Below are 26,148 nucleotides of genomic sequence, written 5' to 3'. Positions count from 1 at the left end.
TGTCAGGTTTCCTCCGAGCCAAAATCCGTAGGTAGCAGTCATCCAACGCAGTAGTAGCCCTTGGGCAGACTAAGCGATGCATGTCATCGACAGTTCCTGTCTCTTTGCATCTCTTCCATGTCCGAACAACATGGCTTTGGTTCACTCTGAGACGTCTGGACACTTCTGTTGAGAGCCCTTCTGGCACAAAGTAATAATGCGGACGCGATCGAACCGCGGTATTGAAGGTCTAGGCATGGTTGAACTACAGACAACACGAGCCGTGTACCTTCTTCCTGGTGAAATGACTCGAACTGATCGGCTGTCGGACCCGCTCCGTCTAATGGGCGCTGTTCATGCATTGGTGTTTACATCTTTAGGAGGGTTTAGTGACGTCTCTGAACAATCAGAGGGACCGAGTCCGTGATACAATATCCACAGTCAACGTCTATCTTCAGGATTGGGAGTTATTTGATAAAAAGTATCCGAACATCTATTATAGGACATTACTATGGGGTGTGTCCACCCTTTGCCTTTATGATGGCTTGAACTCTACTGGGGACACTTTCAGTGAGGTGTCAGAATGTCTATGGAGAAACGGCAGCCGTTTGTTCCTCAAGGGCTGAAACCAGAGAAGGTGGTGATGATGGCCCTGGAATCTTGAACGAAGTCGACATTATAATTCATCCTAAAGGTGTTCCATTGGGTTCAGTTTGGTGCTGTTGGCGTATCAGTCCATTTCAAGAATGTTACTGAACCAATAAATTGCATTACAGATGATGCTTTATTATAGGATGCATTATCATGCTAACACATCGTCTTTGCACCGCGCCTCTACCGTACACAGTAACGTAAACTATGTTCGTATCCCTCCGCATTTAGCGTTTTCTTACGCTCGATTGAGGGATCATACCCTAACCACTAAAAACATCTCCATACCATAACACCACTTCCTCCATACTTGACTATTGGTGCAACACATGATACCAGGCAACGTTTTTCAGGTAGTAGTCAAACCAAAACCCATCCATCAGAGAGCCACGTTGTATGGTTTGATCCACAACTCCAAATCGTTTCCAGTCATCCACTGTGCATTGGCTTCGCTCTTGACGCTGCCCAAATTGTCCCTTAGCATTAGCTACAGAAGTGTATGCTAATGAGGAGCAGCTCGACTATCGTTCCCTATTCTTTTTAAAACACTATGCATACATGTACACGGTGGACTGCTGGTAGTGATTCCTTCCGCAGGCTCCATGCAAGTTTTTACAAGGGCTTTCCACAATATTCCACTCTCCATGTGCGTCGATAAATCAGCTCTGTCTGGTCTTTGATCAGCTGTGTTAGTGTCTCCGCTTTCCGAATCACATCACCGAAAGTCGACCTTGGCTGCTTTAGTAGGGTTAAAATGTGCCTGATGGATTTGTTACTCATGTGTTATCCAGTCACTAGTCCACGTATGAAGCCTCTCAGCTCTCTTCACCGACATTTTCTTCATCTACATCTATAACATGCTGCGCAAGCCACTTAAGGCTGTGTGGTGGAGTGTACTTGTGGTACCACTAACTGCCTGTTCAACTCGCGAATGGCACGGGGGAAGAATGATTACCGGTAAGCCTCTGTATTCGCTCTAATTTCTAGAATTTTCGCGTCTTAATCGTTACCGAGACGTATGTAGGAGAATGTAATACGTTGTCGGACTGTCTGCTATTACTACTTCTCCATTGACAACTCAGTGAACTAAATAAAGAATGGAGCCATTATACGCACGCACTAGCATGGTGACCATCACAAGAGGACGAAGATTAAAATTTAACATCCGTAGACAACGAGATCATTAGAGACGAGCAACAAGCTCGATGTGGTAAAAGATGAGGAAGGAAATCGGGCGTGCCCTTTTCAAAGGAATCATCACGGTATTTGCCTTCAGCGAATTAGGAAAGTCAGGCAAAACCGAAATCTGGATGAGTTCTACCGAATGCGAGTCCAGAGCGCTAACAACTGCTCCACTTCGCTCGGTCCAGCCCTGATATCCTGCACCGTTGCTCGTCAGGTAGCTAACTGACTTGCACATAATTTCATTAATTTATGCATTTTCTCGCTAAATAATGATAATATGGAATAACCTTAATTGGCACATCTTACTTGAGATATTAAACGAACTGTCCAGGAGTTTTTAGTTTCACTATACGGATCAAGTCTGTGGACACTGCAGTGCTAAGAACGTACAACGAGGTTGAATACCTGTTAGGTGAAATTTGATGAATCTTTTACATATATAGGAAAGATGTCTTGCTTTCTCTTGAAGCTTTTTACACATTTCTGCTTATGGGGCAGGTCTAAAGCAAGAACAACATTGGAATGTCTCGTTGCCAACTGTTTCATAACCGAGTGCAATTATCTGCAGAAATCTTCATTCAAAAAATAAGTGTTGCACTCTAGCTATGCCATTTCTCTTCCACGTCGTCTCTTTACGGGCAGCTAGTTCAGCAAAAAGTGTAGCACATTTTGTAAGTTATTCTGAAATTTCGAGCCAAGCACTGACATACTGAAGATGCGACTTGGCTAGTTCAGACGATAACATCGTCCGCGAAAGACAAGGGTCCATGTGAGTACCATACAGCACGCACTTTTAATCAGAAACCGTAGATAATTTAAACCAACGTTATGATCGCGATGGCATGTGGCGTTATTACAGCCACAGCGTCTGCCGGATTAGCTGACCAATGCCCGCTGAGTAGCCACGCGCGGGTGAATTCGTGTGCTCACACTGAGTGCTCTTTCTCTCTCCTTCTCCCCCCCCCCATCTCTCTCTCTCTCTCTCTCTCTCTCTCTCTCTCTCTCTCTCTCTCTCTCTCTCTGTGTGTGTGTGTGTGTGTGTGTGTGTGTGTGTGTGTGTGTGTGTGTGCATTTCTCTCTATGTTTGTTGCTCTATCTATTTCCATTTAGAATGGTAACATTGCTAAAGATATTCCGGTTTTCTCTTGAAAGCTCAACCACATCGGAACCACCTCTCTTACCCGCTGTCTAACTAGGTTCTAAATTTAAAAAACAAGTTACAAAACTTTTCGTCTCTTTATATAAATTTCCTTTTCACTGCCATCCCATTACTTCATTCTAACAAACAACACCAGTTACGCTTTCGCTTTCTTTTAAGAATTAGCGACATCAACCATCCCGTAAAAAATAAGGTAACAGTAGTTAAATAAGGTAACTGTGTTGGCATTCCCTTCATTAATTAGTCATTAAAGAGATGACGGCGGTAGTCAGACGAGGAATAACAGCAAGATAAACACGAATAGTCGAGAATATACGACTGAAATAATTGTACTAAGACACGAAACAGTTCAAGATGACATCTGTAAGGCGCAGAACAGGAATCTTGCTATCGTAATTGAAGAAAGCGTTCTTCACACATAGCTCTACCACTATGAAGTACTGATCTGGAAATTAGAAAGGAACGCGTCTGAGGCATGAAATTATACAAGGTGTCTCCATACATGGCAAAGAAGAAAAGAATCAGTCGTAAACCATTTTAGGCTGCACCCCCCGAGGTGTTTCTGCCAACATCCTATCATAAGTTTCAAACGATTGTGTGTTGTTTTTAAGGGATCCCACAGACGAGCGACAAGTCGCAGTAATCTGCAATCACCAGGTCGCGCGAAATGCTAGGAGATCGAACGTTTGTGTGCAAATCACAACCATTGAGATCGATTACGAATGTGAAGTTGCACACACGAGAGTGATCTCAAGATGTAGACTGTAAATTTGCACATAAAACACTTTTTATCTATGCACCATATTTAAAGGTATGTAAAGGATTGGGATTTGCAGTTATCAATGACTGGTAGAATCTCCACCAAAGTGCACTAGTGTTGTTCGTGTTTCACGTTGTTCCCTGGGCTAGTTAAGTATATAAGGAGTGTGAACGTTATCAGATGCCTCTGAATGACATGGAGATGCCGTGTACAAGTATGAGACAGCGTTATCAGCACCTAACGGAATTTGAAAGGGGCCTTATTGTGGATCTCCACTTTGTAGCGCCTCTACCCACGTTTTAGTGCAGTTAATAAGAAGTGTAAGAAAGCCACTGTGAAGTGGTGTAACAGTAGCCACGGGCTAGTAACTAAAGTGTGGCGACATGTGGGTCAGAATAACGTCTATAGAAAAGGATCACGAGATGGACTACTCAGACTCATCGTAAAACTGCACTGCGCGGCGGTAGTAGCAGTAGCGGGCGGTTCGATGTCAACATAGCAGGGCAAGACTCCTGTTATTTCCTACGTGACTGGTTGCCAGGTTTGAGTGTAACAATTACGCGCCAGCGCTGTATAAATAGCTCTGAATTTTGAGGCAGAGGCAGTTTGGAGTCCAGCAGCAGCACCATGACACCAGGACCATACTGGACGACGAGACGATTTGGCATCATTGTAGCAGCCACGCGTTCGTGTCCATGTTGGGCCAACCGCCACCAGCACTGAGTTGCTTTGCATAGTTTGGTGTCTTAGCGCTGCTGACTTGCCAACCGAGCAACAGCCGTGCGACACCTGCCAGAGGGCAGCGTGTACCATCCCTCACACAGCAGTCGCTATTCGCTGTCGCCGTGCAGGGCTGGATTACAAGGACAGGCCGCGCGCGTGCATCAATGCGTGTGTCGCAGATTCTGCGCCAACACTGCTGTGGAAGTTTTTAGCGATCGTGTCGCTCTTTCTTCCAAAAGTCGTGATGTCCGTGTTAGTGTAAGTCATTTGATGGTTCAGTATGGTCCTGCACTTGGACCAGGTTGATGGGAAGTCGTTCCTTCGTGGCGCTATTCTTGCGCGCGAAGGAGGTCTGGCCAGCGCAGCGTGGCGTCTCGGTGAGGTCGTCGGCCAAGGTCACGCATCATGGGGTTGCGCGACTCGTCGCCCTTCTTGTAAAAGTCCTCTGCAGCTAGTTGGAAATGCTGTCTGAGCAAAGGAACTCCCGCGAGGGCATGTAGTTCCACGGTGTTGCAATCCCTTGGGAGATGAAGCACCGTCCTGAGCGCCCTGTTTTCGACTACTTGTAGGCGGCGGATGTTGGTCTCAGCTGCATTGCCCCACACCACCGCTGCGTAGTCGAACAGCGGGCTGATGGTGGCTTTGCACAGCGTGAGATCCAATGCTGCTGGTAGCGCCGATGTGGGGTTGTCCGCAGCTCGTGGTCGTGCGGTAGAGTTCTCGCTTCCCACGCCCGGGTTCCCGGGTTCGATTCCCGGCGGGGTCAGGGATTTTTCTCTGCCTCGTGATGACTGGGTGTTGGTGTGATGTCCTTAGGTTAGTTAGGTTTAAGTAGTTCTAAGTTCTAGGGGACTGATGACCATAGATGTTAAGTCCAATAGTGCTCAGAGCCATTTTTTGAAGTGGGGTTGATGACTGGGTAGAGCATACGCAATCTACCCAGCACCTCCCTCCTTACTTCTTTGATGTGTTGGCGCCACGCTCCGTCAGAGGAATGCCGTCGCAGTAGAACATGCTGTGCCGCTGACGTCACGGCCGTGGCTTACTGAAACTGCCACCCTCCGGCTTGCCGTCACCAGGGCGCCTAAGCGAGTATCTCATGGCTGAATGGAAGCAACTGTCGACGAGCCAGCTCCGGCCAGAGTTGACGGAGTGAGGAGTGTTTGCCTCGCCGAGCCAACGACGCGGTGTGTAATTAAAGTGGAAGAGAAGCATTCATTTCGGTTGGCAGGATATCCACTGAGCCTCCCAGCCCGTTGTCATCATCATTCACCCTACCAAGTGCAACAGCCCCAAACTGGACCACTGTCACACTCGAATGCCCCACAAATCCAGATACTGCGCTGGGGGTGCAACTGCACTCCTCAGCATGGCATTCGAGTGTGGGGCATTCGAGTGTGGCAGTGGTCCAGTATGGGGCTGCACGGTAACGTGAGGGCATGCATACTAGTTGTCAAGGTTCCAATCGACCATATATGACCACCATAAGGAACGATCGCGTCACATCTGCTCTTGTCGTGAACAGTGCCGCACTGTGTTTAGCAGTTAATCGTAGTTCCGGAGTGGCCCGGATATCCAGCGTCGGCGAGTAAGGCGGAATTACAGGGGGCGGTCACATTTTCCAACGCTATGGAGAGGCACAGAGAGTGTTACATCTGACGTCATGGCGAGTCGAGGCGTGAGGTATGACTTCAGGCCACGACTGGTCGTGACTGAGGGAATTGTGACAGCACAATAGTACGCATCCGGCTTCCTCATGTGACAGTATTGTGGCGCAATTTTTCTACAGGACAATGCTCGTCCACACTTGGCATGAGTCTCTATGAACTGACTTGCTCTTGGTTCCAGCACGATCGGCAGGTCTGTCCCAGGTACAACATGTGTGTGACCAGCTCGGACGTCAACTTCGTTCCTCTGCCAGCGTCCAGAACACTAAGGACCAATTATAGCAGTTTTAGGCAACCTTGCTCGCTCTTCAGTTTTGAGCCATACGTGAGAGGAAAATGCATGACCATAATTCGGCGACCTGACCTCCCTCGCGCTTCTGTCCTCCAATCCCCCACCACTCTCAAACCCGTCACATTATCCGAAAACTTTATCGCTTAATACGGCTCTGCCGGCCGTTGTGGACGAGCGGTTCTAGGCGCTTCAGTCCGGAGTCGCGCTGCTGCTACGGTCGCAGGTTCGAATCCTGCCTCGGGCATGGGTACGTGTGATGTCCTTAGGTTGGTTTGGTTTAAGTACTTCTAAGTCTAGGGGACTGATGACCTCCGATGTTAAGTGCCATAGTGCACAGAGCCATTTGAATACGTTTCTGCTGCACTAATCTGCGCTTAGAAGTGGAAAACACATTTTATATTTATCCTTAACCCATCTCATTTAACAATAAACATTAATTTTATACCATTAATATACTGAAACTTCCTGGCAGATTAAAACTGTGTGCCCGACCGAGACTCGAACTCGGGACCTTTATCTTTCGCGGGCAAGTGCTCTACCATCTTTTTTTTTTTTTTTTTCGAACTCGGAACCTTTGCCTTTCGCAGGCAAGTGCTCTACCAACTATTTTTTTTTTTTTTTTTTTTTTTTTTTTTTGCTGACATACATGTTGTTGTACTATTGCATAAATAGTGTCTACAAAGTCCATATGTTGACAAATAGTGGCTACTTAGAAAATTAATTAATTAATGAAATGAATAAAACTGAAAATTCCCAAATGAAATACATGAAGACATTGCGGATAGTACAAATACAAAAGAAACATGCTCCTGTAGCAATGAAATGAAATTCGTGTCGGGGGCGACACCTGCTCACGACCCGACGTTCGATAGAGCAAGAGAGCCATCTATCGACTCGTTCTCCAGACGTTGGTGTAAGACTGGGTCGTCTTCTCGAAATGAACTAAGGGTCCGTAAGTGTGATCGATGTCTATCTCGGCTTCTTCGTCTATCTCATCTCTCACCCGTCACACCCCATCTGGCCGGCGGGTCGGTAAATGTAAGTCGCAAGTAATTAGCGAAGTCTTGTCTATATTTCTTATGCTGTTGCAGCTTCGTGTGTCCATCCAGGAGAAAATGCCAAAAATCAATTTTGTCTTTTTCCGATTCGTTATACACGTAGCCCACCACCATTCCCCGCACCCATGTCACTGCATTGGTTTTTTGGACCGGGAAATAATATTCTTGGGGGGAAAAAAAGCGTGTCTGATGAAATTGTGTGAGGGGCGGAGCGTAACAGGAACGCCAATATCTGTTGTGCCAAGTGCCACACTGGAGCCGTCCCACTACATGTTAAGCGATGTTCATCAGTGTCCACTGTTGCGTAGCCTAAACATAGTGGAGTGTCTGCCAAATGAATCGCGTGCCGCCGTTGATTCGTTGCGAACTTCCTATTTATCACCACATACCATGTTGAGCGTACCGACGTTGGGAGGTAAACGTTCCGTATAACGCGCCATATCTGTCGCCAGTTCTTGTCTGGGTACTTCTTTTCCAGGGTATTCCTGGGGCACCGGCGCAGTAAGAGTTGGTATACGTCTCGCGTCGTCGGTAGTCGTGTTGTTGGGAAGAAATCTCTGACATAGCTAAGCTCCAAAAAAAAAGACTTGAAATGTGACAGCTTCGGTGAAATATGGCCCACATCGACTGGGGGCAGCATTGAAGTGGGCGCTAGTACGTCGGCCAACGCACCCGAGATATTGCGAAATTGACCGCGCCGCTGTCGGAAAATCGTACTGACGAATAACGCCCGTGCCTTTTCATATACGTTCACTAGACCAAGTCCACCCTCTCCAGGTGGTAGCGTAAGCGTTGTGTATCGGATCTTAAACAGGTGTCCCACACTCACGTAGGTTCCGAAAGTTGCTTGTATCCGTGATGCCATTGTGCGCGTTAAAGGCAGGACATGCGCTACGTGAGTGAGTCTCGGTGCTAGGTATACGTTAACATAGGTCACCCTCTGAATCATATCCAACGCTCTTAATTTCTGTAACAGCACCATTGTCCGCATCAGCTTCAATATGCGTCGGTAGTTATCCGCTGCTGTCCGCTGCACATCCGTGTGGAACGTAATACCTAGGCATTTTATGGTCTTAACCAAGATGAGCGGGCCTTCCTCCCCCGGTTGTAATCCTCGACCGACATTCATGCAGCGTGTTTTTTGTAGATTAAGCACGCTTCCTGCCGCCATCCCATATCGCTGTATCCATGCCAACGCCGTACGTACTTCTTCGCCTGTCCGTGCCACCAGCATCATATCGTCAGCATAAGCGCGGCAATGAAAGGTCAGTTGTGGCAACGGCACTCCCTCCAACCGTCTTCGGAGACCATATAGACAGGGTTCCAAAGCCATTGCATACAAAAATATCGAAAGGGGGCAACCTTGACGAACTGACCTTGAAATAACGATGTAGTCAGTGCCCCGCCCATTCACCGAGACCTTGGATCGTACGCCGTGTAACAGTCGCATGATCACTAGGATGAAGGCCTGTGGGATTCCCAATCTGCCCATCACCGCATGCAAAAAGGTATGATCCACTCTGTCGAACGCATGATCGAAGTCAATAGCGACGAGTGCCCCACGCACTCGGCATGCCGCTGCTAACGCGATGATATCTCGGTAGTCACTGAGCGCCGTATGTACGTTGCTCTTACCGCCGAGGCAAGTTTGATCTATGAGGAGTCTATCAGAAAGTGAAGACCGCAGGCGAGCCCCAAGGATGCGCGCGAAAATCTTATAGTCGCAGTTCAAGAGAGTAAGTGGTCTATAGTCTCCTGGATTTCTGCCACCGCGTGGTTTGGGTATTGGGATGATGATACCCTCCGTGAATTCGGCAGGTATCTCAGTCTGCGGTAACAGGAGTTCGTTGTACATCTGAATCCAGGTCCGTCCCATGAGGTATGCAAAGGCGCGGTAAAATTCAATTGGGAAGCCGTCCTGTCCTGGGGACTTGTTCGGAGCCCCCCTGGCAATTGCGTCTGTCAGCTCGTCCTCTGTTATCGCTGTGATGAAAGTCTCTGCATCCAGTGGTGGTCCTCTATCTGGCATTTCCGAGATGACATCATGTAGTGTCTCGTGGTTCACATGTACAGGTCCATATAACTGGCGGAAATAGTCGGTAAACACATGCGCAATATCACGCTGGTGCACAACTTGCTGGCCAGTTTCAGAGATTAGTTCCCTGATCAAAGTCCTGCGTCGTCGTTGGCGTTCACGTACCACGTGGTGCATGGAGGGGGTTTCGGCAGCAACTGTGCCCGCCAATCTCGCCCGGACCATTGTACCTTCCATTCTTAGTCTCGTCAGCTGTAATAACTTGGCTTTTATCCTGCGCATGGCCGTGTGCCTTTCCGGCGATGGTTGTTGGGTCATCAGCTCCCTCAGGGCTGTAAAATAAAAATCAGCCGTTGTGCGGTTCCACTGCGATTTGTCCTGCCCGTATCGTATCAACGTTCGCCGTAACGTTGGTTTTGCGCATTTAATCCACCACTGGAGAACCGAGGTGTATGCTCGTTGGCGGCGAACGCAGGTCTCCCAGGCCGCCTCTATCGACCGGTGACATTCAGTGTCACGTAAAAGTGCACAATTCATTTTCCAGTGACCTTTACTCCGCCATATCTTCTGACGCGTTAGTGAAATCGTACAGACGTACGCCATATGATCCGTAAAAGCCGCTGGCCAGATTTCGGCATCCAGTATCGTCGTCCGTAGAGCGCGTGTCACGTACACTCTATCAAGTCCACTCGCCGAGTGTCCCGTGACAAACGTATAACCCGGTCTGTCACCATGCTGCAGTTCCCAGGTATCCAGAAGCGCCATTTCGGTAATCAACGCACGCAGTTCCATGCATGGCACATAATGAGGTACTTGGTCCTTTTTGTCGACGACACAATTAAAGTCGCCGCCCACTATATAGTTATCAAAGCGTCCAGCGAACAACGGTGCTATCTCTTCGGTGTAAAAAGTCGCCCTTTCTCTTCGTTTTGTGGAGCCAGATGATGCGTATAAATTGAGGAAACGAACGCCGTCGACAGTGATCGCTATGCCGCGTGCCGAAGGGAGAGACCTGACGTCCTCCACTCCTATTCCTTCCCTGGTGAGAATCGCCACACCGCATCCACTTTCATCGTGCACTGAATAATGTGCCTCGTAACCGTAGAACTCTGGCGGCGATGTGAAACGCACTTCTTGTAGGAGTACAATATCCACGTCCGCAGCGCGTAACATATCTTTCATCATTTGAATTTTAAGCGGTGTCCGTATGCCATTAATGTTTATCGTGGCAATGCGGTACGCCTGGCTTGTGTTCATCAGTTGTAGGGCGGTGTCATTAAGCGTCCATCTGCACCCCCGGCGCTCCTCAACACACTAAGTTGGTCAACATTTCCCGGCCCCTCCCGGCCTCTGGCCAGGACTGTCCTCAATCGTCGCGTTCGTATTTTCATCCTGTTCCTGTTGGTCCATTTCTTGCGCCCAGTCCCCCAGCATATTTCCGGAACTGGTCGAAGGATGGGAGGTAACGTTGTCATCGCTCTGATGTTGGACAGTTGTCATCTCCACTTCCGCCTTCCGGTTACCAGAAGGAGAGTTCAAGTTATCGTCGCTTTGTAGTTCCTGCATCGTCATCTCGGTATCTGTTGAATCCACTGGTCTCAGGTCGATACTGTCGTTGTCGTCCACTGTCCCCTCGGGACTATGGCTATCGTCAGCAGAAGTCAGTCGACGCTTCTTTCTTCTCTTCGGCGAACGCTGTTTCCGTTGCCTTGCTTCCGCATCAGCTGTTGGGGTTGCGTATCCTCCGTCTTGGGCCTGGCCTATCACGCTCTCGGTGGAAGCACTGGCAGCTACCACGGATGAGCCTGGAGCGGCCGTCAGCTGCATCTCTTCTGTGGTGTCCTGTGTCTGCTGTGGTGGAACCGGTGGTCGGAGTTCCAGCCCGTTGGCGTCCATGTTCTCTATAGGGGGCAGCTGCTGGTGCCCATCGGAAGTCTCCCTCACGTCGCCTCTCAGGGCTTCCACAAAGGTCAACGGTAAGACAGTCGTCGGTTGTGGCGCCTGAACGTCATCCCGTGGAGTTTGCACTAAACGTCGCTGGAGGCATTCCGAGCGGACGTGACCTTCTTTCCCGCACCCCGAGCAAGTGCGAGGTTGCCCATCATAGATTATAATCGCTCGACAACCTCCTATGTACAAATAAGAGGGGACGTGCTTGCGCAGTTCTATCCGTATTTGTCTCACCCCATTTAAAACGGGGTACGTGGTAAAACTCGTCCATTTTTCGGCCACATGGGATAGAACTGTACCATATGGTCGAAAGGCGTCGGTAACAAGTTCAGACGGGACCTCAAACGGAAGTTCGAAGACTCGTATAGTGCGGATCCCCATTCCCGCGTGATCGACTGTAACCGCACCAACATTCCCGTCGGCATGACAGAAACGATACCCGTTCGGTGATCGTTGTAGAAGTCTTTCGCAAGCAGCCTCGTCAACAAGCTTGACATAGACGACGCTTGAAACGAGCGATAAATTGATTCCCACGATTTCCTGTGGATCGATTTTTACCTCTTCTCTGAAGAAACGTTCAATCTCGTGTGCCTTTGGTCGTGTATAGTCGTTCGCAAAACTGAACTTCAAAGTCGTTTTTCTGTACGAGTGTGCCATCTCGTTCTAAACTCACAACACCTCACACGCGAAGCTGCTCCGGCGTAAACAAACAGGCGCGCGCACCACAGCGCGGCCGGCAGGCAACACGGTCCGCACTGTGTCACTGCCGAAGGCAGACTGCGCCATCTGAGCTACCGAAGCACGACTCACGCCCGGTACTCACAGCTTTACTTCTGCCAGTATCTCGTCTCCTACCTTCCAAACTTTACAGAAGCTCTCCTGCGAACCTTGCAGAACTAGCACTCCTGAAAGAAAGGATAGAGCACTTGCCAGCGAAAGGCCGGCGAAAGGCAAAGGTCCCGAGTTCGAGTCTCGGTCGGGCACACAGTTTTAATCTGCCAGGAAGTTTCATATCAGCGCACACTCCGCTGCAGAGTGAAAACCTCATTCTGGAAACATCCCCTAGGCTGTGGCTAAGCCATGTCTCCGCAATATCCTTTCTTTCAGGATTGTTAGTTCTGCAAGGTTCGCAGGAGAGCTTCTGTAAAGTTTGGAAGGAAGGAGACGAGATACTGGCAGAAGTAAAGCTGTGAGTACCGGGCGTGAGTCGTGCTTCGGTAGCTCAGATGGTAGAGCACTTGCCCGCGAAAGACAAAGGTCGCGAGTTCGAGTCTCGGTCGGGCACACAGTTTTAATCTGCCAGGAAGTTTCATATCAGCGCACACTGCGCTGCATAGTGAAAATCTCATTCATTAATATACTGTTTTTAATAACCTGTGATTTTTCCATCCGCATTATCTTCTGTTGGCCCACTGCAGCCAGTTTTCTGGTGTTTGTTCCACCCACCGCAGGACAGTTGTTCGCAGGCTGCTTGAAGTCTGCGAAATGATGACCGCGCAGAGGTTTTTTTCATGGCCCCGAATAGGAGATAACCGCAAGGGGCCATGTCAGGGGAATACGGTGGACGTGGCGGTACCTAGAACCACTTACCAGCGATGGCACCCGTGGTTTTCCGACTCGTATGGGAACAAGCGTTGTTTTGCCTGAGCACTTCACGTGCCGTAGCACTCTCTCCACACACTGCCAACAAATGCCTGTGAATATCCGCAGTGTTTACACACTCCTTCCACAGTAACCACGTCGACCAGCGCTGTCCTTGATCATCACGCGCCATGTCGCCAGTAATATAATGACAGCACTGGTTGGCTCGCACTATGGGACTGAACAACTGAGGTCATCAGTCCCCTAAGACTTAGAACTACTTAAACCTAACTAACCTAAGGACATCACACACATCCGTGCCCGAGGCAGGATTCGAACCTGCGACCGTAGCAGCAGTGCGTTTCTGGACTGAAGCGCCTAGAACTGCGCGGCCACAGCGGCCGGCAGTGACAGCAGTACGTAGGAATTACACTTCTAGTGATTGTCCTACCACCGGCGGCTAGACCAAAGTACTAGAAACACGCAACTGTAATGACGAGTCATATGGCGCGCCATGAAATATGAGAAAAAGTAAAGTGTAGATTAGCATGGAACGCCCCTAATAGTTTGTGCGTGGCTTCTACAGAATACAGCTCTTATGGACTGTATTAATAAGGTAATGTCGCTTGGGAGGAGAAGGCTTGAAGAACTTTTATTCCGAGGCTCCTCCTCCCCAATGACATCCTGAATAGTGTTTGAAGTGTACTGCACACAAGCAATAACGTATTGCACGTCTTATTGTGTGCAGACAGAACTATATTCTCTTCTCTACTCAAAGCTACAATCAATGAATTTTATATATCAGAAACGTCTTAAGTTATTTAAGGAATAATGCATTCCAATAGCAATGAACTATATTCTATTTCTATTAACAAGCTACAAACATAAGTGTATTTCTCATGTAAAGCTAAAATTTATGTATTCCATGTATGAAGTGCTCAATCAGCATTTAATCTGTATAATCTGTGTAAAAATACATTGAGGGCCGGAGTGGCCGAGCTGTTCTAGGTACTACAGTCTGGAACCGCGCGACCGCTACGGTCGCAGGTTCGAATCCTGCCTCGGGCATGGATGTGTGTGATGTCCTTAGTTTGGTTAGGTTTAAGTAGTTCTAAGTTCTAGGAGACTGATGACCTCAGAAGTTAAGTCCCATAGTGCTCAGAGCCATTTAAACATACATTAGCACAAACCAGTTCAGATGAGAATACCTCGAGGTTGTACCGAGACCTTCTCATCTGAAATAGGTAGAAATGGCCATTATTATCCAGCATGCTACTTAGACTTTATTACTCATCCACATCACATCACTTTCCTCTACATAATACAAATTATTTTCACTACGCTCATTGTGTTACTTTTTTTATTTTTCTTTGACATTTGCATTATATAAATTAATTCCCATCAACCAGGTAGTAACAAATTATATGGAACCATTTTAACAATTTTTTAAGCATTCAATTCGCTGTAACTTCAGAGAAATCTTGATACATTATGTTCTTTATATTATTAAAAAAATCAATAACAACTGTATACCAATAAGACTGTAACAATGAGAAGTCTTTGCTATTAGATTCAGAAGCATCCGACCCACCTTACATTTCAAGGCGACTGGTTACTCTGTACAATGAATGAAATAAATAAATCTTATAGACTGCCAGAGCATTCCGGGCTAACGTTAAGGAAGTCGTAACAGCCTCCATGTGAGTTTCAGGTTCGGCTACTTAAAATGTTGGAGGAATCAACAAAGTGGCTAAACTTTCGCTCTGGAAACCCTGTTTCTGTTCTTATGACCTGTTAACGGATGTTTAATGTTAATGTTTCGATACTGTTAAGACTTTTTTTGTTTCGGGCCCTCAAAATTCTACACAGTGTTAAGGTATGCACAGTCTGTAAATGTAATACGGTAACGTAAATTTCAACACGAAAGGCGCGAAATCTAATTCAGTCGGCGAGATAGCTGATAATTTCTGGCAAGAGTTTATAATCGTGCTAACGGTTCGTCGGCTGTTTTATTCTCTCGACCAACTTTCTGTTTTCCCTGCTGCAGTCACCCAGGCGACGTCCACACCCAGTCAAAAATATCTATTGAAAAGCGTGCCGTCCGTGAAACCTTACGCTCATAAACTCGTAGGCGGTCCCTTGCCTCCGTGCCCTTATTAGATTTCGGACTGAAGGGGCGAAAATAATTGGGACTGTGACCTCATATAAAATATGAACCTCTTGCCGACGTCATCGGTAATAGGCCGCACATTTTCTCGAAGCTAATACCCGCCTCGCTCAATTTTTTCCCTGTGATGTTTTGCAGTATTTATTGGGTAATCGAAAATCCACTTTGTTTAGTAATTCAGGAGCACTCGTTATGTGGGACTGGAATTAATAACGCGAATGTACACAAAGCGCTGGCTAAATTTCACTGTTCATGAAAGTCGCTGTTTGCCAGAAGCACTGCAGGGGCTCGGTATTAAAATTATTTACATACGTGGAAGTGCATGCAGCGTTGTATGCCGGGCGAAACCATCCATCTAAACTACATTTATTGCGTTTACTGTTCTTTGAAGTACCTAGAAAACTAGTATTTTCAATTACAACACAGCACTAACGCTGTGAAAGCTTTCAACATATTTCCGAAAATAATTCCATTATTGAGACTCAGTATTACATTTTTCCACATGAGCTGCACTGAAAATATTACATTCGCCAAACTGAAACTAGTTACCGGTGTATATTTTTTTAGAACCAATCATCACCAAATAATTCCCTCGCAGTATGACTGTAGTGTTAGGATAACAATTTCCAGTGCAACAGAATCAATGTATCTGAAAACAGTTGTTGAAGATAAGATATAGGAAAGGGTGTGAATATTCTCCAAAAGCACGCAGCGTGGTTATAGTATAATGTTCATAAAATTTCCGGTACGGTACAAAAATGTTAGATGTTTTGGCGAAAAACATGACGTTTTCGTAATTATCATCTCATCGACGAATGTGCGACGTTTTTCAGCGTGATCATTACCCACATACCATTTTATAAATGGGCGTAATAAAAGCTTAAAATCAAAATATGTAATATCAAGTAAGAGAATATCATGTGTGATCATAATGTCTTATGAAAGATCGATAATACATTATAAACGCATGCAACTCTTACGTTGGTTTATTCTCATGCATCACAAACTCGTCACAGTGCTAACTGCTCCGTAAAACTAGCAGATTATGCTATACAAAATTTCAATGTTGATGAATTTTTCAGAAATTCCGGTTTAGCATTTTTATTATTTCCTAGGACATTTTGCTACTTTTATTATTTTGAGACCTGGTACACCTTTCTGATATTCCAATGTTCCAATTTATATTTCGTATTTTTATTATACTTCTCTGCATCCAGAGTTTTTATATTACACTGATACTACTCTCACTTTCTTGCGCTAATTTATTCACTCTCTACGGACGTGAGAGTGCGTTGTACATGCCACAAATGTCGTTTGTCTCTATGGCCATCCTTTCTACTGTTCCTTCCAGTGCCAAGAACAGGCAAATTAAGGTTATCGTTCCATCAACGACGACATCATTAAAGATGGTCAGCGCCAAGAGCATTATTTCTGGACGCCGTAACAGATGAGCTATTATGCCATTCGTGTGTCTACTAACAATTTTAGATTCTCTTTCCTTCTCTCTTCTTTCTTGTACCTCATCACTTGTTATTTTCTCTGTCAACATAACTTTAATTTCTTTTTATAGTTTCTTTTTCTTCTAGTTTCCCCATTTTTTCTAAGCTACATTTAAAAGAACGTGCTAAAACATTAGAGTGAAAATTATACTCACGGTACATGATCCTAGACCGAATATTTTGCGATGAGGAACCAATTATTGGAAATAAACATTTCACACGGTACGTGATCTTGAATGAGCTAAACTGCGTGTCTTGTAGCAAACAACTGCCTGATTCAGGAAGTGTTGGTGGTGCAACGTTAGGGGCCCCACACACGAGCGACTGGTCGAATTTGATATCGCCTTCAATCGGTCGCTCGGTTCAACTCCGCCACACACGAGCGATTTACCAAGCACTTTCAACTGGTATTTCGAACGGCTCTGTATCGTACAGTTTGCAGTTCTAGCATGAGAAATGAACTGCTGTGTTTAGCAACAGTGCCGATTTATCTACGTGTGTCAGCTAAAGAAGAAAAACGGCCTGGAAGAAGAGAACGAAGCGAAATGAAAGATCACAGGTTCAGAGGGTATATGGCGTTATTTCATTACAATACCGATCAAATTTACGAATAATTCGATAATACTAGTCCACCTATCAGTGTGACGTTGCACGCAGTCTGGCCGGGAATGATTGCAGTGATTGGCTGGATAGGGTGTTTGTATAGAGGAGTTATATTAAGTTCAAATGGTTCAAATGGCTCTGAGCACTATGGGACTTAACATCTGCGGTCATCAGTCCCCTAAAACTTAAAACTACTTAAACCTAACTAACCTAAGAACATCACACACATCCATGCCCGAGGCAGGATTCGAACCTGCGACCGTAGCAGTCGCGCGGTTCCGGACTGAGCGCCTAGAATATATTAAGTTTATTGAGTACTTATTTATTATAATGTTAATAATGAATAGGACTGTTCTGCAGGAAATTTAATGCAGTTTCATTTTGTACTGGGAAAATATTCGCTATAAGCCGAGATTGTCGAGGAGTAAAGCAAGGGAAACAGAAAGGGTCAGTAATTTTAGTACGTTAAGAATGGCACTCTCTTACAAGAATTGTTTGCCCTGTTCGACGTTTTTTTTCGTCTTCGCTGATTGGGCTGCTGATCCAAGACATCATTTAATCGTTTAGTTTTGTCTCTGAAAGGTTTCTGGCACATCAAAAGAAAGCTACATTTCCGTGGATTTAGTAGTCTGCGCCTAGAGGGTATAGGCTAATTTAATTACTCTGTTTTTGGTGTTATTAGTATTGAGATTTTACTAATAAGGGTATCTTCTCTTATTGAGGATTTTAGGTACTGTTATGTGAATCTTTGTTATTGAAATTTGTTACTCACAAAACCCGTTCTAGTTATTCTGCATTTATTTAGTAATAATTTATATGCTGTTCTTGAATGTTAGAAGTAAGAGTTTTCTGATTAAGGATTTGGTGCATTATTTGAGTATTTTTTGAAGTTCGTCTCTTGAGCTTCTGTTATTCTCTTGCACATTGTTAGTAGAAAATCTTGTCTCTTATTTGTAATTGCCTTGATGATTCTGTTACCAATAAATATTGTATTCTGGCAAGAAACGTATGCGCCCCCGCAATCCACAGTGACTTCCGCTCCTCAGCCTACGTTGCTGCTTATTCAGCCCTATCACAATCTCTGTCTGGACTGCACTGTCCTTATCTAATAATGACTTTGTCACTTGACAGTGGGTCACTTAAAAATTGTTTTTGTTTTCATAGTTCATGTATACATCCATTTATTGCGTAAACTAAATTTAGCCGACCAGTGATGTGCCAATGAACTCTTTTCTTTAGGATTTTAATTTTTAAAACTGGAGTGGCATTACATTCTCATGGGACATTATATTCGCTTAAATCCGTATATGTAGGGTGACTGAAGTGCCTCTGCCAATGGGTTTTATGCAACCAGCCATCAAACACCATACACAAGGTTTTCATATTCAATCGCTTGCTTCATGCAAACTACTAGTCCTATAGAAAAAATGAACAGGACTTTCTGTAGGAGATTTAATTTAGTTAAAATTTGTACTGGGATGCGTTGTCGCTAGAGGCCATGTTTTTCAGTTTATTCAAGGAAAACGCGTTTGAAGCTCACTTTTGCAAATTTGTCTTGAATTATTCGACCGGGTTCGATTCCCGGCGGGGTGAGGGATTTTCTCTGCCTCGTGATGACTGGGTGTTGTGTGATGTCCTTAGGTTAGTTAGGTTTAAGTAGTTCTAAGTTCTAGGGGACTGATGACCGTAGATGTTAAGTCCCATAGTGCTCAGAGCCATTTGAACCATTTTGAATTATTCGAAAACTGCGGCCTCTAGGGAAGACACATCTGGGTAACAACGCAACTACATTACATTTCCTACAAAAATGTCCTTTCAACTTTTTCTGTATGACTAATAGTTCGCGCGTAGAGAGCAAGAAACAATACAAATCTCGTGCGCAGTTTTTGGAGACGTTGTGTGTTGCACAAAACCCGTAGGTATGGGCAGCTCAATCACACTCAATGTTTGAATTCGGTTATGCTATTACAGGTCAGACAGCGAAGGTAGCTATTAGGAATATGATTTTTCTCATCTGTCCAAAATATCATTGCAAATAATGAAATCGTTGTTAACGTGAATTAGCGAAACGAGCACTAACTACACAGATTTTATGCAAGCATTCAGAGAGTGTGTGTGTGCGCCATATAATCCTCAGGAACAATATCGCGCGCGGGCTATGACGTCGTAGCGGCTGCAGTCCGGGAGTTGGATTACGGCCGCCCTTTGTCAGTAAGTGTTCCCTGGAGAGAGCCGCGCAGCTGCGGCTGTCGGGTTATTGTAAACTCGGGCCGGTCCAGCACGCCCACGCAACCGCCAATTTGAGTGTCGATCAAGTTCGCTGGCGCCGGAGTTGGAGGCGGCTCCACCTCAGGTCAATAGCCTTGTGCCAGTGCCGGAAAGTACCGCAACCCGACACGGGAAGGGCGCACGACAAGGTCAGGAGGGACATAGCGAATGCTCGCCTGTTACTGCAGTGGGACCGAGGAAGTCAGGAAAGATAGTCCGAACAAAACGGTGGGATTTTATTGCGGAATACTTGCATTACTGCTTCGGGAAGCTCCTCTACGTATACGCATTTTATTTCTAATGGTTCTACGGTTCTTTCATTCAGGGTCGTACAATGGCTAATGTTGTTCCCACAAACAGAGTTACGAATTATGAATCAAGTCCATATGTTAACTGGTTCACCTATTACAGTACTGTGAATGGCTACGAAGTGCAGTACAAATGGGGCACCGGTAAGGGTGGGTGGGGGTGGGGGGGGGGGGTAGGGAGGCAGGGGTCAGTGCTGAGGCCACTACTGTATCTTATTTATATAAATGATTTACCATCTAGTATTGCAGGTGGTCTTAAAATATTTCTGTTTGCTGATGACACTATCTTTGTAGTGAAGGATACAGTATGCAATATTGATACATTATCAAGTAATGTACTTCAAGAGACACGTTCATGACTTTATAAATCACAATAAGGTTCCAATTTTAGAGCCTACGAGTATAACACACAATTCAGCAAAAACTGACATTTTTATTACACAGAATGGGTATATGATGTGAGACTGAACAGTTCAAATATCCAGGCGTTAGATATTAAGCTGTCCTGGAAAGCCCATCTTCAGAATGTTGCTTCAAAACTAAAGCTGTTTTGAAACTTCCTGGCAGATTAAAACTGTGTGCCGGACCGAGACTCGAACTCGGGACCTTTGCCTTTCGTGGATAAGTGCTCTACCATCTGAGCTACCGAAGCATGACTCACGCCCGGTCCTCACACCATTACTTCTGCCAGTATCTCGTCTCCTACCTTCCAAACTTTACAGAAGCTCTCCTGCGAAGCTGTTTTGTTTACCATTAAACCAGTATATGAAATAAGTGAGAGTTCAAGTCGAAAGGTAGTCTTCTTTGATTATTTTCATTCGCTTGTGACGTATTGTGTTATTTTTTAGGGTAACTCTTAAGATTCAGAAAGAGTATCTTTTTCGAGCAATGTGTTATAAGTTCTTGAACCTCTTGTTAGTATGGGAATTCTGGTATTGGCGTCTCAATACACATTTTCTTTAATTTTGTTTTTTGTTAACAGAATCAGCCTATTCCCAAGAGTTCGCAGCCTTCACTCACTTAATACCAGGCAGAAACAGCACCTGCATTTAGAGCGCACCTCCTTGACTCTTGTTCGTTATTTTCGATAAGCTGCCACAATAATTCAAAAATCTTAGCAGTAACCCACACACTTTCAAGTGTAACTGAAGAGATTCGTCGTGGCTCACTCCTATTTTGTCGAGTCCTGAAAAAATTAAGATAATTCCTAAGTTGCGTTGTTGATTATATTTATTTACATTTATGACTTGTCGCCCGCATATGATCCATTTTATCCATTAGTACTCTTCTGTTGCAATTTCATGCACCCACCCGTTACACGACCATGGAGACTTGGTACTTCGGAACATAACATATAAAGTACATAAAACATAAGTCATATTTTCAGAAATTTAATGTGTCCAAAAGTCCAAACCATCAAAGAAGTTAGGATTGTAGGCACGTCGTAGCGTCTGTTAGCAGAGTTTCTGATCTAACAAATAAATGTTAGAATTGCGGTTTGGTGACAATAGGTAAGTGCCGGTTCGGGGTTCGATTCCCATTCGGTCTTAGAATATTTTTGTCACGTACCAATTCTTTCACCTTTGGAAACTATCTTTTAATGTGATAAATGCCAAGTTGTGCCTTGGTTTGGATTTAAACTTATTTCTATAAATGACTGAGGAAATAAGTTCAAAGATCGGAGGAAGTCAGGAGAATGTCTCCTCCAATAGCTGGGTTGGATATTCAATGCAAGCTACGTGTTGACAGCATAATTGTATTAAGAGCCAAAAGAGAAGGGAACAAAGAACTTCAAAACACACAGAAGGAAGGAAGTCATCCTGAGGACAGTTTGTAGGCCATTGCCATGTGAAACAAAGCTGTCACCTGTAATGAAAGACTGGTTAGTAACTGGTGCCTAAAATACACATATTTCTACCCTCACTGTCCGTTAATGCATTTTTCTATATTTGCTGACACCCTGCTAGCTCTCAGAATATCAGACAACCCACCATGAATTTTGTTTGACTACGATGAAGAGCAGACCGAAGTTAGAGAATCGTCTGGAAGAAAAAATGTGGAAAGTAGTGGGATACTGAAGTACTGAGGAATGTTAAGGAGCGATCCACAGTAGGCTCTTCAGTTGAAAAGAGACGTACATTTCTAAAAAAAGGAAACCTCAGACGGTGGAAAGACGAACACAGGTACGAGGAAAGAAACTGTGAAGAATTATTTGAACAACATAAGAAACACTCCAACTGACCGACAAAGAAGGAAGTACAAAAAATGTTCAGGAAAAGATGTGAATACAGCAATACAGCTGGGAAGCCAAGGCGAAATGAAAGCAGGGAAACTGGAAAGAAATCATCCGAAGAACATATTCAGCCTATAGAAATGTCAAAAAAACTTCTGTGAAATAAAAATCAAAACCGTCAACCTTAAGAGTGCGAGAAAAGTTCCAATGTTAAACTCACAGTAGGTAGAAAATATGTGGAAAGAGGACACTGAATTTATCTACGAGGAGGAGGAAGAAGAAATAGGAGCCGACGTGGAAGACATGGCGGATCGAGTTTTAAGTATCAAACAGAGTTTTGGAAGACTTGTTCCCAAATACAGCTGATGCCAAACATAACATTTCTTTGGAAAATCTAAAACCATTGGGGAAGTGTCAACGAAACGCCTATTCACGTTGGAGTGTAAAATCTATGAGTCTGAAGACACACTATGAAATAGTCAGAAATATCGTCATTCACGCAATCTCGATGATTACAAGGGAACATTAGTGCGACTAGTATATCACAATCAACTTAGCGGCTCATACTTAGACGTTTCTTGCAGAAACAATTTTTTTTTCTAATATGCTAACTGATTGTCATAAGAAACAAATTGAATAGTTACAGCCAATTTGTTAATGAATAATTTCTCTTTTAAGAATTTTATCCTCAGTCTACTTTCAATTAACTGTTGTACAACAGAGGCTTCAGCGTATGACTAAACTAAAGCAATTTCATTCTTCAAGTTTGAGAATCAATCACTGGAAAAAATCCAAGTCTAAAGAAATACACAAATTAAGAGTGTGGAAGTTTTATTTATTTTACATATAGCTTGGAGCACATGGCTGTTTGGTTTAGTACGTATTCTAGTATTTAATTCTGTTCAAGTCAATAAAAAAGGCTCTGTTGTTCAGAAAATATCATGAAATCCAATTTGCAAAATAAGTAACGGCAAAGTAAAAAGTGCTTGCTTTTTTAAAATTTCTTTGATTACGTTATGTTGAGGTAATTGAACGTCATTGTTCACGTAAAGTGTACTAACATACGGTTTAATTGCATATTTTCAAATCGTTACTCGATTGCATTTTTCAAAATTTAATGCCAAATATAGCGTAAGAGTGACTTCTCAGTTTTCTCTATCATTACATACTCACTTAAAAGCAGTCTCAAAAAATTAAAAAAAAATAAACGTGGTAACCTTTAGTTGCCACGATAGTGTTTAATAATACATGTGTTATTTTCCCATCATCTTGTACAGGATTTTAGGCAACAGCTTTGTCGCGGTGGATACACCGGTTCCCGTCAGATCACCGAAGTTAAGCGTTGTCGGGCGTGGTCGGCACTTGGATGGGTGACCATCCGGGCCGCCATGCGCTGTTGCCATTTTTCGGGGTGCACTCAGACTCGTGATGCCAATTGAGGAGCTATTCGACCGAATAGTAGCGGCTCCGGTCAAAGAAAACCATCGTAACGACTGGGAGAGCGGTGTGCTGACCAGACGCCCTTCCTATCCGCATCCTCATCTGAGGATGAAACGGCGGTCGGATGGTCCCGATGGGTCGCTTGTGGCCTGAAGACGGAGTGCTTGTACAGGATTTGTGATGTAAATTGCTCTAGTGGGCTGGCGATTGTTAATTACTTCATTTTCGTTCATTCGTGTGACTTTTAAATTCATGATCGGTGGTACCCCTTTCTGTCCAGTGTTGTTCGTGAGTGAATGCACAAAATAACTTTCATTTTCCAAATTATAGCCCTGTTCTGTTTAATTATTTTTATTTATAGTAGACTTTCTATCAGAAGGGTCGGTTGAACACTTTCCTCCTACTTACCGGTATCACTTCTTCGGGAAAAGTAGCCTTATACAATTAGAAAAAAATCCATTAGGCATACACGCTATCCACGGTCATATTTTATATCGTAAGCAGAATAGGCCGATTAGTAAGAGGGAGGTTACAGTCGGTCCTTAGACTTACACACTACTTGAACTAGTTTAAACTAACTTATGCTAGGAGCAACAAACACACACACACACACACCCATGCCCGAGAGAGGACTCAAACCTCCAGCGGGATGGGGAGCTTGATAATGGAAGCAAGACTGCAGAAAAATTATGACGGACTCATTGGATTTGTAGAACTAGAGAGAGTTAGACAGTGTATGATAGTGCAAGACGTTCCAAATACACTCGTGGAAATGGAAAAAAGAACACATTGACACCGGTGTGTCAGACCCACCATACTTGCTCCGGACACTGCGAGAGGGCTGTACAAGCAATGATCACACGCACGGCACAGCGGACACACCAGGAACCGCGGTGTTGGCCGTCGAATGGCGCTAGTTGCGCAGCATTTGTGCACCGCCGCCGTCAGCGTCAGCCAGTTTGCCGTGGCATACGGAGCTCCATCGCAGTCTTTAACACTGGTAGCATGCCGCGACAGCGTGGACGTGAACCGTATGTGCAGTTGACGGACTTTGAGCGAGGGCGTATAGTGGGCATGCGGGAGGCTGGGTGGACGTACCGCCGAATTGCTCAACACGTGGGGCGTGAGGTCTCCACAGTACATCGAAGTTGTCGCCAGTGGTCGGCGGAAGGTGCACGTGCCCGTCGACCTGGGACCGGACCGCAGCGACGCACGGATGCACGCCAAGACTGTAGGATCTCGCGCAGTGCCGTAGGGGACCGCACCGCCACTTCCCAGCAAATTAGGGACACTGTTGCTCCTGGGGTATCAGCGAGGACCATTCGCAACCGTCTCCATGAAGCTGGGCTACGGTCCCGCACACCGTTAGGCCGTCTTCCGCTCACGCCCCAACATCGTCCAGCCCGCCTCCAGTGGTGTCGCGACAGGCGTGAATGGAGGGACGAATGGAGACGTGTCGTCTTCAGCGATGAGAGTCGCTTCTGCCTTTGTGCCAATGATGGTCGTATGCGTGTTTGGCGCCATGCAGGTGAGCGCCACAATCAGGACTGCATACGACCGAGGCACACAGGGCCAACACCCGGCATCATGGTGTGGGGAGCGATCTCCTACACTGGCCTTACACCCTGGTGATCGTCGAGGGGACACTGAATAGTGCACGGTACATCCAAACCGTCATCGAACCCATCGTTCTACCATTCCTACACCGGCAAGGGAACTTGCTGTTCCAACAGGACAATGCACGTCCGCATGTATCCCGTGCCACCCAACGCGCTCTAGAAGGTGTAAGTCAACTACCCTGGCCAGCAAGATCTCCGGATCTGTCCCCCATTGAGCATGTTTGGGACTGGATGAAGCGTCGTCTCACGTGGTCTGCACGTCCAGCACGAACGCTGGTCCAACTGAGGCGCCAGGTGGAAATGGCATGGCAAGCCGTTCCACAGGACTACATCCAGCATCTCTACGATCGTCTCCATGGGAGAATAGCAGCCTGCATTGCTGCGAAAGGTGGATATACACTGTACTAGTGCCGACATTGTGCATGCTCTGTTGCCTGTGTCTATGTGCCTGTGGTTCTGTCAGTGTGATCATGTGATGTATCTGACCCCAGGAATGTGTCAATAAAGTTTCCCCTTCCTGGGACAATGAATTCACGGTGTTCTTATTTCAATTTCCAGGAGTGTATGAGAAACATTTGAGTATACTATAGGGAAAGTCGGACAATATACAATATATACAAGAACCACGAGGGAACAATAAGACAGGAAAACCCAGAACAAGGTGCTGCGATTAAAAAGGGTGTAAGACATGGACGCAGTCTTTCGTCACAACTGTTCAATCTATACATCGAAGAAGCTACGACAGCAACCTAAAAAGTGGCTCAAGAGTGGAATAAAAATTCAAGATGAAAGGGTATCAACTGTAAGATTCGGTAATGATATTGCCATCCTCAGCAACAGTGAAGAAGAATTACACGATGTTCTGATTGTAATGGTTCAATGAGTATAGAATATCGGTTGACAATAAACTGTAGAGAGACGAGAGTAATGAGAAGTACCAGAAATGAACAGCGAGGAACTTAACACTAAAA

The 26,148-nt window shown here is 45.4% G+C and overlaps 1 pseudogene; it reads left to right on the top strand.

Moving 5' to 3' along the window:
- Nucleotides 1–23,402: 23,402 nt before the first annotated feature.
- LOC124727586 lies at nucleotides 23,403–23,520 on the top strand (annotated as a pseudogene).
- Nucleotides 23,521–26,148: the final 2,628 nt, after the last annotated feature.

This window comes from Schistocerca piceifrons, chromosome 1 (assembly GCF_021461385.2).
Source record: "Schistocerca piceifrons isolate TAMUIC-IGC-003096 chromosome 1, iqSchPice1.1, whole genome shotgun sequence".
Classification (NCBI taxonomy): Eukaryota; Metazoa; Arthropoda; class Insecta; order Orthoptera; family Acrididae; genus Schistocerca; species Schistocerca piceifrons.
Note: the sequence above shows the minus strand (reverse complement) of the source record. Positions and strands in the feature narration are given on the sequence as shown.